This window comes from Mixophyes fleayi, chromosome 6, assembly GCF_038048845.1.
Source record: "Mixophyes fleayi isolate aMixFle1 chromosome 6, aMixFle1.hap1, whole genome shotgun sequence".
Taxonomy (NCBI): domain Eukaryota; kingdom Metazoa; phylum Chordata; class Amphibia; order Anura; family Limnodynastidae; genus Mixophyes; species Mixophyes fleayi.
The window spans coordinates 62828385-62840452 of record NC_134407.1 but is presented as its reverse complement, the minus strand read 5'-3'; the positions used below and the strand labels follow the sequence as shown (position 1 = coordinate 62840452).

Below are 12068 nucleotides of genomic sequence, written 5' to 3'. Positions count from 1 at the left end.
ACCTCACCTCCCTGCCTCTCCTAATCACTGTCTTACTGTGCTTTATGGAAGTTAAGTTCAAAATCTCCTTGGTGTCCTCATTCTCATATAACATCTTCCAGGTAAGAGAATCAGCAAATGTTCCACGGCTTCCTAGACACCTTATTTAATTTCCTATAGTTGTTACAGAAGCGGATGGCCCTCAAAGGCTTTGGCATAAGATCTGTAGGGTTATTCCACTCACTGGTGGACTCTTCCACTACCCCGAGTTTCAACATATCGTTCATCTCTAGCTTTACTGCAGCCCTTCATGCATCAGGTATTCTATATGGTCGTTGGTTAACTATAACCTCTGGTGGGGTGACAATGTGATGTTCAATTATCTTGATGCACCTTGGAATAGCCAAAAAAATGTCCTTATTCCGAGCTACCATTTCTAACGGGTGTTGTCGCTGAGTTGGTGTCAGGGAAGACTCCATGGGAACTATGCAGTCCTCGGTTTTAACTGCTCCCATAATTAATGTCAGGGTTTCCTCCACCCACGGCATTAACACGTTAACTTGCTAGACTTGCTCTTTTCACAGTCTACCGAGCTGCCGTAATTTACTTGTTCTATGGGCTTAATTACCTCATAAGGGCCTTGCCGATGAGCATACAATTTGCACTCTTGAATTAGTACCAGGACAAGCACCTTATCACCTGAGTTAAAGCTGCATAAGGTGTCTCGGATGTCATAACCCTTCTTTTGCCATCCCTGTGATTCCATTAGGTGTTGCTTTATCAATGGACCGATATGTTGTAGTCAATCGTACAGTAGAGCCACAAACTGTACTAAATTTGAAGATATCCAGAATTCCGCGAACTTGTCTCCCAATCAGAAACTCAAAGTGACTGAAGCCCGGTGATGCCTGGGGCACATCCCTTATCACAGATAGGGTAAAAGTGTGTCCCAGTCTCTTTTATCCTGGGCAATGGCTCGTCTAATCATTTGCTTAAAGGTTCTATTAAACCGTTCAACCAACCTGTCGGTTTGCGGGTGATAAACTGAGATCTGTTGTCTTTGTACCCCTAGCAATTTACACAAATCCTTCATTAATCCTAACATGAATGGAGTGCCATGATCCATTAGCATTTCTTTTGGGATTACAAGTTGTTAAGTTGCTAATGTTAATAAAGATTTATGGAATAAATAAACTAGCATATTTTGCAAATAAGAATCCTTGAGTGCCCCAATATACACATTCTGGCTATTCCTTTTTTGTTGCTTAGTATCTCTTGACTGCCATACAGATTCCCCACCAGTAAAACCTCAGGAGCACCAGATCTAGAGTTTTCTCCTCTCCCAAATGCCCCCCAAAAAGTGTGTATGGGCTTCTGTTAATACCAAAGGGTCATGTACCTGTGGCACCAAGAGTTGATGAACTATTTTCTCCTGTACCACCGCTACCCTATATAGCAGTTTCACTTTTATTATAAAATAAGGCTCTCCTCTGGCCGATTCTCTCAGTCTTCTATACTCTATTCACTTCCAGCATATATTAAAAAGTATTTTTCAAAGCACTATAATTAAGTTGTTCCCTAACAAAGTACTGGAGTGATATAGTCCTGGATATTGGGATACAGTCTTCACCCACTGGCAAGGTTTCTGTTTCCTCACAACGTTCTCCAGCCAGGGTTTGTCTCTCCCATCTCCTGAAATGCGTTGTCAGCCCAGTTGCAGCCAAAGCCTAGTATCCAGGCTATAATATTGCAGTTTCTCAGTCTCCATCTCCAGTTCCGGGGTATGAAAGACAGGATCAATTAGGGTCGGGTGTCCAGCCAGTGACTCAGATGTTGGAATGTCCTGACCGATCCGGTCGGCTATAATTTCCCGGAATTTAGGAATGTTTTGCCCCAGAATAAGGGGGTATGGCAGCCTTGAGGCTATCACTGCTACCCCTTGCACTGTTTTGTCTTTTAACAGTAATGGGAAGATTAACACGGTCATATTCCTCGGTGACCCAGTAAATAAATAGGACTTTCACTGATGGTAGCCGCGTCGACAGGCCTTCTGGAACCACAGTCACCCAGAACAGCAGTGGGTTCCCCGTGGACAAGGACATGGTAAAGCAAGCAGACAACCTGGGGTCTAGTCAGTTCTGGCCGATTTGGACAATGCCTCTAGAAATGCCCCTGTTCACTACACTCAAAGCACCTCACTGGGGTTACCTTGCAGTCTGTTCCAACCTCTGGTCTGGGTTTCAGCCTGAAGTCTGGCCTGACAATGTTCTCAGCTGTCTGGGCCATATTTTTAACAGCATGATACAGGTCAATAACTGTCGCAATCTCCTCAGACGACTGAGGGGCGGACTGTAGAACCCATCTGCTTGCAATGGTCGATAGCCAGGATTTCTAACATTCTGACTGGTGTATTTCGGTCAGGGTCCAACCAACTGTTTGTTAATTTTGCCAGGTCTAAACCTCCAGTCATAAAATCGTTACACCTCCTCGGGCCCTGTCCCCCCTATCCATGGCAAAAATTGCAGCCTTTAGTTACTGAAAGTCCGCTTTCTGGTCCTCAGGCACATCCATATAGGCCCACTGGACTTCGCCCATTAAAGAAGGAGCCAGTTTCGCCGCCCATTCATCTATTGGATACTTAAGCTGAGTTGCCATTGTTTCAGATGACAACAAAAATGCCTTGACTTCCATGACTTGATGTAATCTTTTGCAAGACAGCAGGTTCGTGCTCACTCTGTCATAGCTGATTGAGCTCCACCCGCAACAGTCTGATACTTTCCACCTGGGCCTTGGCGACAGCTAGCATTTGGCCCTGCTGGGCCTGCTGTGTGGTAGCCACATTGGTTAAAGCTCGAAGGATTTCCTTCATCTTGCTATCCAAGCTGGTGGGATAGCAAAACTGCTCCTCCCTTAACATACAGCGACAAGCCAATTCCTGATTTGCAGTGTTTTAGCTAGCAGCAGCTGCTACATTTTAGCTCCCAAGGAGGAACAGAACAAACAAAATGAAAATAAGAAAAAAAAAAACTTTTTTCTCTCTCTGGATATCACATTTAACATTGTTATCTGGATGGCTGGGTCTAGAGCTGTGTTTTGGCTGTTCTTTCAGATCACACTTATGATACCACCTTGTAGGAATTACCAAATAAGTGACTGCTTACGCTGGTCTTCTTAACAAGTTGCTGTTTTATTTCATAACAACAACTCTGTAGCAAAATCAGCAAATGTTCCACGATTTTCGGACACTAGCGAAGGCCACCAGCCCTAGCTATCGTCCGCATGCTATTCAGCATCTAAAGCCCCGCCAACCAGATTCCACAATCCTTGTATTCACAACAAACACACCACAGAAATCACAACCATGTTGTGCACCTGTGCGTCTGTGTGCTGTGGAAAAGACTGAATGGAAATTTAACCCTGTCTGCAGCCACTACCTCTGTACCAGCATTATATATATATATATATATATACACATATACATATATATATACATATACATATACATATATGTATACATATACATATATATATATATATATATATATATATATATATATATATACATGCAGGAGGAGAATGGAGTCCTGGAATTGGAGACAGTGCAGCCATCTGTCAGGTGACAATCGTTAATAGCGGAGCCTGCATGACATAAGTATAAGTCTAATATGACATACATAGTATAGAAAATTATTGTTTCCCAAGTATCTATATTTTGTTATGTCTTTAGCAGAGAGAATGCATAAAAACAAAGAATGTTCATGCACAAAAAAAATAATTTAAATGTTTTTATAAACTGTGTGTTTATAATAATAAAATTATAAATGCCACATTAAATATATATGTACAGTATGAGAAGATTTCAGGATCATTGTTTCTAAAATCTAGATTAGATTATTCTTTGAATACATCATCAACATTTTTTTTTGCATAATTTTGATCAATATAATAGTTACAATCTTTTAAGAATATTCTCCAAGACAGCACTGAAGTGGAAGTAGAGGACTGTGCAAACATGTACAGTCATGGCCAAAGGTTTTGAGAATGACACAAATATTGGTTTTCACAAAGTCTGCTGCTTCAGTATTTTTAGACCTTTGTGTCAGATGTTGCTATGGTGTACTGAAGTAAAATTACAAGCATTTAATAATGTGAGGTATATATTGTTTTATCTTTATGTGTAATAGTTGAAAGCATTTCATAAGTATCAAAGGCTTTTATTGACAATTACATTAAGTTTATGCAAAGAGTCAATATTTGCAGTGTTAACCCATCTTTTTGAAGACCTTTGCAATTCGCCCTGGCATGCTGTTAATCAACTTCTGGGCCACATACTGACTGATGGCCGCCCATTTTTGCCTAATCAATGCTTGGAGTTTGTCAGAAGTTGTGGGTTTTTGTTTGTCCACCCACCTCTTATTCTCAATGCGATTGAGGTCTGGGGAGTTTCCTGGCCATGGATTCAAAATTGCGATGCTGATCCCCAAGCCACTTAGTTATCACTTTTGCCTTATGGGAAGGGTCTCCATCATGCTGGAAAAGGCATTGTTTGTCACCAAACTGTTCTTGGATGGTTGGGAGAAGTTGCTCTTCGAGAATGTTTTGGTACCATTCTTTATTCATGGCTGTGTTCTTAGGCAAAATTGTGAGTGAGCCGACTCCCTTGGCTGAAATGCAACCCCACACATAAATGGTCTCAGGATGCATTACTGTTGACATGATACAGGACTGATGGTAGTGCTCACCTTTCCTTCTCTGGACATGCATTTTTCCAGATGCCCCAAACAATCTGAAAGGGGATTTATCAGAGAAAATGACTTTACTCCAGTCCTCAGCAGTCCAAACCCTGTACCTTTTACAGAATATCAGTCTGTTCATGATGTTTTTCCTGGATAGAAGTGACTTCTTTGGTGGCCTTCTTGACACCAAGCAATCCTCCAAAAGTCTTTGCCTCACTGTACGTGCACATGAACTCACATCTGCCTTCTGCAAGCTCTGCACTGGTGGTGCCCTTATCCCGCAGCTGATCAACATTAGGAGACGTTCCTGTCGCTTGCTGGATGTTCTTGGGCGCCCTGAATCCTTCTTCACAACTATTGAACCTCTCTCCTTGAAGTTCTTGATGATTCGATAAATGGTTGATTTAGGTGTAATCTTACTAGCAGCAATATCCTTGCCTGTGAAGCCCTTTTTGTGCAAAGCAATGATGACTGTATGGTTTTCCTTGCAGGTAATCATAGTTAACAGAGGAAGAGCAATGATTTCAAGCACCACCCTCCTTTTAAAGCTTCCAGTCTGTTATTCTAACTCAATCAGCATGATAGAGTGATCTCCAGCCTTGTCGTCATCAACACTCTCACCTGTGTTAACGAGATAATCACTGACCTGATGTCAGCTGGTCCTTTTGTGGCAGGGCAGAAATGCAGTGGAAGTTTTGTTTTTGCGATAAAGTTCATTGTCATGGCAAAGAGGGATTTTGAAATTAATTGCAATTCATCTGATCACTCTTCATGACATTCTGGAGTATATGCAAATTGCCATCCTAAAACCTGAGGCAGTAGACTTTATGAAAAATAATATTTGTGTCATTCTCAAAACTTTTGGCCATGACTGTAAACCACACAACAAATATCCAACCTCCTACAACTTTAGAACCTTTTTTACTATTACATTTTTTTCCCTTTTTTGTCCTAAGAAAAACGATTTAGTGTAGCCTAATTTATAGCTTAAATTAACCATCAAAGTGAGGGAACATTATGACTGGCTTTTCTACATGTGACACTACTATTTGACGCTTTCTTCTACATTAACAAAGAGCGCCTAGATGCATCTATTGCCTGCTTCTCCATAGACTGCAAGTGGAAGGCACAAAATGAATCCTATACAAGTATAGGAGAGATTACTTTATCAAAATAGTAGGTGCTATTTGGTCTTTGTTAGTTACTCTACCATAAGGTGGTCTTATTACACATTTATGAAGTTTTACACAATTAATACTTTGGAGCCATTATTGGAATAATTTGGGCATAAGGCCCTTCCAGCAGTGATAATTATTTAAATTTGACATGCTCACTTTTTTTTTTGTTATTGATCATTTATGGCCATACATAATCACCATAAATGAGGCATTCTGATGTGTTTTATTACACAGCAACAAGATTTCACATGGTCATACATAGGTATTATATACGAGGCACTCCTGTGAACCTATACCGTGACAGAATGTTGTCTGGTCATATATAGCCACTTTATGAGGTAATTGTATATATACAGTATAACACTGCATAGGCAAACCGAGGGGGGGGGGGTTCCTAGTGTCTGGAAACCCCCCTCCAAGCCTGGGGCACTGTATAATTGAGGTGGCTGGACCCTGTCATCGCTTCACACGGCTCTGCTCAAAAAGAGAGAGCTGCATGCACCTAACAGTAGTGTACGCAGCATTGCCCATGTATATTATGGGGATAGGGAGAGTTGGAGAGCAGCCAAGCACTCTCTAAAATTATAGCTATGCCCCCATGCATGCCGGTCACGCCCACTGGTGGCGTGGTGTGGAAACCCCCCTCTGCAAATCCTGCGTTGCCCCTGCACTGGAAATATCATTAAAGACACAATACACCCAGAGTATATAGAAACTATTGTTGGTATTAAAGACCAAGTATACAACTGCGTACAAAGTATCCACAGATAAGTATTATGAAGAACAAATTACAACACACATGAAAAACAGATCACAAGATAATAATTAACTGCCAGACATCAGATACAGCCTGTGATAAGCACCAAATTCTCACGAGTAAACAAAATCAGTAATGCTTGTAAGTCATAGCTACATGCTTAGGAGAAAAAACACTTAGCCAATGAGCTCCTATATTCCCCAGTATAGATATGAGGTATAGGGAAAACCACCCAGGGGTGGATGAACATTTGCTTTGAGACCATCTACTGAACTACCATGGAGACATCAGTATGTCTCAGGCACAGACTCCCATATTTAGGGGCGGTGGGTCGAGGTGACCAGAAATCCTCCCCTGGCCAGTTTAATCCATGGCTGTGTGTCTGCTTTAACTCTGACACTATCATCATCATCATCATCAGGTATTTATATAGCGCCACTAATTCCACAACGCTGTACAGAGAACTCACTCACATCAGTCCCTGCCCCACTGGAGTTTACAGTCTAAATTCCTTAACATATACACACAGACACAGAGAGAGAGACTAAGGTCAATTTGATAGCAGCCAATTAACCTACTAGTATATTTTGGAGTGGGAGGGAACCGGAGCACCCGGAGGAAACCCACGCAAACACGGGGAGAACATACAAACTCCACACAGATAAGGATATGATCTCTATATCTAGCCTGGAGAGCTGTGAGCATAATCATTGCATTCAATGTCCAGGCAGCTCACTATAATCCTGGTAACCGTCCATGAAGTACCACACAACTTGCCCCATATAGTGCGCAGAAACTACAGAGGGCGGAGTATACATCACATGTACAAAGAGTCACACATTAAACTGTATTTCCCAGGTGGATTGGAGGAGGAGGGAGTGCAGTGCAGTTAGCACCAAGGGAACTCCCTTCATCATTCACGGCATATATTGAGGGGGGTTAGTGATCTCCATTGACACTTCTAAGGAGCACGCTTATCAAATTGACATCGGACCTGTATTAAGCAGTGGCTAGTACAATAGAAGTCTAGCAAAGAAGAGAATATACCTCCAAGTTGTTCTGGTATGAGTTGTGCAGATTTCTGCTGTGCCCCCAAGTGATGAGTTTAATTGTTCAAGGGCTTGTGGTGAATAAATTGCTTGGAGGCAGTAGTAAATAATAATAATATTATTAATAATAATAATAATAATAATAATAATAAACCACCTCTTAGTCAAATAAACCCACTATCTTAAACCTCCTGCTGAAATTCTAAATCTCCTGGGAATTTTTGGTTTTGGTTTTGGTTTTGGATGGAGTTATTCTTTAATTTACGTAAATTGTAATATATTTCAAAATGGATTCAGCTACTTTTTTAATTCTCATTGGTAGGCATGTATTTTCACATCTGGGGCTGACCTTATTGATATTGATACCCAAATCAGAATTTAAACATAATAGCTCTATGTGACTCAATTGTACTTGTTATTTGCAGTAAAGCAATTTGACTACAAATAAGTCACCACATTAAAGCAAACAAAATGACACCACAATATGACAGTCTTATCTAGTAATATTTGCACTAATTCTCAATGTCTGGATTTTCCTTTACTGAGCACCAATAGCATTCCTTTGATATGTATGTAGGAGGTTATTTATGCTAAGTCATCTAGCTACCCTTTAGCTCAGAACACTGTTTGTTATGCTAATGTGGAATTCCAATCTACTATATTCCTCTCATAATACCCTTTTATCTATATATGTATATCAATTTGTATTGAGGTTCTATCATATACTGTGCATGTAATACGTATATTGTTAAAAAATGGCATTGTATTTTTTCTGCCATATTAATCAAATTGTATTAATTTACTTTTTAATTTTATTTAACTTTTTTTTTGGTTTAACTTGGTGTTCTATTGAGAGGTGTGGTAACTTCTCTTATAAGGAGCAATCAAGGATTTAGATGTAATTTTGAATTTTAGATGAGCCTAGGTTAAAATATATTTTTTTCACCACAAATAAGTGTCTGTTCTAGGCTTATTGCAGCAATTTTAAAAGAGTGTTCTGAAATCAAGCATTTGGAAATTCCACTCTTAAAATTCTGTATTTATAAGTGTGTCAGCTCTGTGGTTAGAAACAAATACACAGTCTAAAGCTAAAATATACTTAGCTTCATTCAGATGACCATCAGTGACAAGAGATTGGCCAAAAGATCTTTCAGTCTTCCAAGAAGCTTAATACGTCTATTGGCTTACATGGCTGAAACCTGAAGAGTATTTTGGGGGAAAAAAACAAGGCACAGAAAATTATCCAGCAGATGCACATGATATATCCTACACCTTGCTGGGACAAAAACTTACTAAGGTTCACAATACATAAGTGGAAGTGGCTTCCCTGTAAAGGAAAGCCACTTCCACTCACTCGTGCACAATGAACCTCAGTAAGTTTGTGTCTTCGCTCACGCTTACCTCAGTGCTTGCTCCAGTGTCCATGTTTTTTGGAGAGCAGAGCAGGAGAATCCGAAGGTGGAACTGCACCCGCAAACCCATCCACAATAGAAAAAAATATTTTTGGGTGAAAGTGGGCTGGCGAGACTCCCAGGAAGGGTGGTCCCTTCCTGCCACACTTACCGAATGCTGCCAAAATTGTACATCTACGTTTGGACTAACAGGCAAAATCAAGATTTAAGTTGGAGCAATAAGATAAATGAAATCAGATAAAGGGGTGAAGGGTGCTTTTATGGAAGTGTTCCCTGCTCGGCGGGAGGGTGAGCTACCTTTTTGCTCCCACAGAATTGCGTGATTTTTCTACAATTTCTTGGTTGGCCGGGTTTGGATCTCATCATATACCTTTAATATGATGCATTTTGCATCGTCCATGGAAAGCACATTTTTAGGCACACATTGACCAATGTAATTAAAAGCTTTACACACACAAAACTTACACAATGCAATAAAGATAGTCCTTTGTCCCCTCAATTTCATGATTATTGTAAAACATAAATGAAGATAATCCAATTTTTGAACAGTGAAGTTGAAATGAATAAAGTGAATGGTTCCAAGAGTTAGTAGGTTGAAAAGAAGGTGTGCACCTTATAATGAGCTAGGTGGACAAATACAGTCATGGCCAAAAGTTTTGAGAATGACACAAATATTATTTTTCAGAAAGCCTGCTGCCTCAGTTATTATGATGGCAATTTGCATATACTCCAGAATGTCATGAAGAGTGATCAGATGAATTGCAATTCATTTCAAAGTTCCTCTTTGCCATGACAATGAACTTTATCACAAATACAACATTTCCACTGCATTTCAGCCGTGCCACAAAAGGACCATCTGACATCAGGTCAGTGATTCTCTCATTAACACAGTTGAGAGTGTTGACGAGGACAAGGCTGGAGATCACTCTGTCTTGTTGATTTAGTTAGAATAACAGACTGAAAGCTTTAAAAGGAGCTTCAAGCTTGAAATAATTGTTCTTCCTCTGTTAACTATGATTACCTGCATGGAAACACGTGTAGTCATCATTGCTTTGCACAAAAAGGGCTTCACAGGCAAGGATATTGCTGCTAGTAAGATTGCACCCAAATCAACCATTTATCGGATCATCAAGAACTTCAAGGAGAGAGGTTCAATAGTTTTGAAGAAGGCTTCAGGGCACCCAAGAATGTCCACAAGCACCAAGACCATTTCCTTAAGTTGATTCAGCAGTGGATCAGGGCACCACCAGTACAGAGCTTGTTCAGGAATTGCAGCAGGCAGGTATGAGTGCATCTGTACACACAGTGAGGCGAATATTTTGGAGGATGGCGTGGTGTCAAGAAGACCAGCAAACAACCCACTTCTCTCCAGGAAAAACATCAGGGACAGACTGATATTCTGCAAAAGGTACAGGGATTGGACTGCTGAGGACTGGGGTAAAGTCATGATGAATCACCTTTCAGATTGTTTGGGGCATCTGGAAAAACGCTTGTCCGGAGAAGGAAAGGTGAGTGCCACCATCAGTCCTGTGTTATGCTAACAGTAAAGCAACTTGAGACCATTCATGTGTAGGATTGCTTCTCAACCAAGGGAGTGGGCCCACTCACAATTTTGCCTAAGAATACAGCCATAATTAAAAATTGAACCAAAACATTCTCCAAGAGCAACTTCTCCCAACCATCCAAGGACAGTTTGGTGACGAACAATGTATTTTCCAGCATGATGGAGCACCTTCCCAAAAGTGATAACTAAGTGGCTCGGAGATCAAAACATCGAAATGTTTGGTTCATGGCCAGGAAAATACCCAGATGTTAATCCCATTGAGAACTTGTGGTCAATCCTCAAGAGGCGGGTGGACAAACAAATACTGACAAATTCTGACAAACTCCAAGCATTGATTAGGCAAAAATGGGCGACCATCAGTCAGTATGTGCTCCAGAAGGTGATTGACAGCATGCCAGGGCGAATTGCACAGGTCTTCAAAAAGAGGGGTCAACACTGCAAATATTGGCTCTTTGCATAAACGTAATGTAATTGTCAATAAAAGTCTTTCACACTTATGAAATACTTGTAATTTTACTTCAGCAACATCTGACAAAAGGTCTAAAAACACTGAAGCAACTATCTTTGTGAGAACCAATACTTGTATCATTCTCAAAACTTTTGCCCATGACTGTAGGTGCACTAATGCACAAAAAGAAGCGCTAGGGGTACACACTTTGTCCAAAAGCTAAATGGCACTTTCTGACTTATAACTACTACTCTAAATTTACCAGCAAATATATGACCATCATGATTTGAACAACAGCATGCAAGTATCACATTTGTTGATGGTTGGTGCCTTTTAATGAGCCAATAGAGGAAGAAAATGTAGCATTTAACAGATAGCACAATCAAAAGTTTATATAGCTAATGTCAACATTTCCTTGATGCAGCCAAAAATTTTACACCAGGTAGGTGACAAAACCCATTTTTAGAAAAACTGTGATCTTCTTGTCATTTGTATAAGACAGTGTATTTATCTTTATCTAACCAATCTCATTACTGTCATTGCCACTACTTCCAAACTTTCAGGCTAGAAGTAAGCCAGGATATAAATCATGGTAATCCTCCTGCACCTCACCAAACACCATTCAATAAACCCAGTAAGAAAAAAACACCCAACTAATGAAACCCCCTACTCACAAAAGAAATAATTTCCGAATAGAGATTTCCATAGTTATATATCAAATACAGTCCTGTGTTAACTATTACCTAATTTGTCATCCTTCCTTTGCTGGTTGGTAATATTTCCCTTGAAGATATTTAACCTGTTTCCCCATAAGAACTGATAAAGGACTATAGAACCTTGGGTGTAGAGACACTTTCAAAATGGCACACATAACTGTCAGCTTTTTCAAGGAGCAAGTTACATCCCTGTCACTGTGCCTACATCTAATTTCTCCTCTAAATTGTT

The 12068-nt window shown here is 40.3% G+C and overlaps 1 protein-coding gene across 1 annotated transcript in view; it reads right to left on the bottom strand.

Moving 5' to 3' along the window:
- The window catches only part of EBI3 (Epstein-Barr virus induced 3), a 305430-nt gene that overhangs the window by 117847 nt on the left and 175515 nt on the right, over positions 1–12068 (bottom strand). The gene's annotated exons all lie outside the window — the stretch shown is intronic.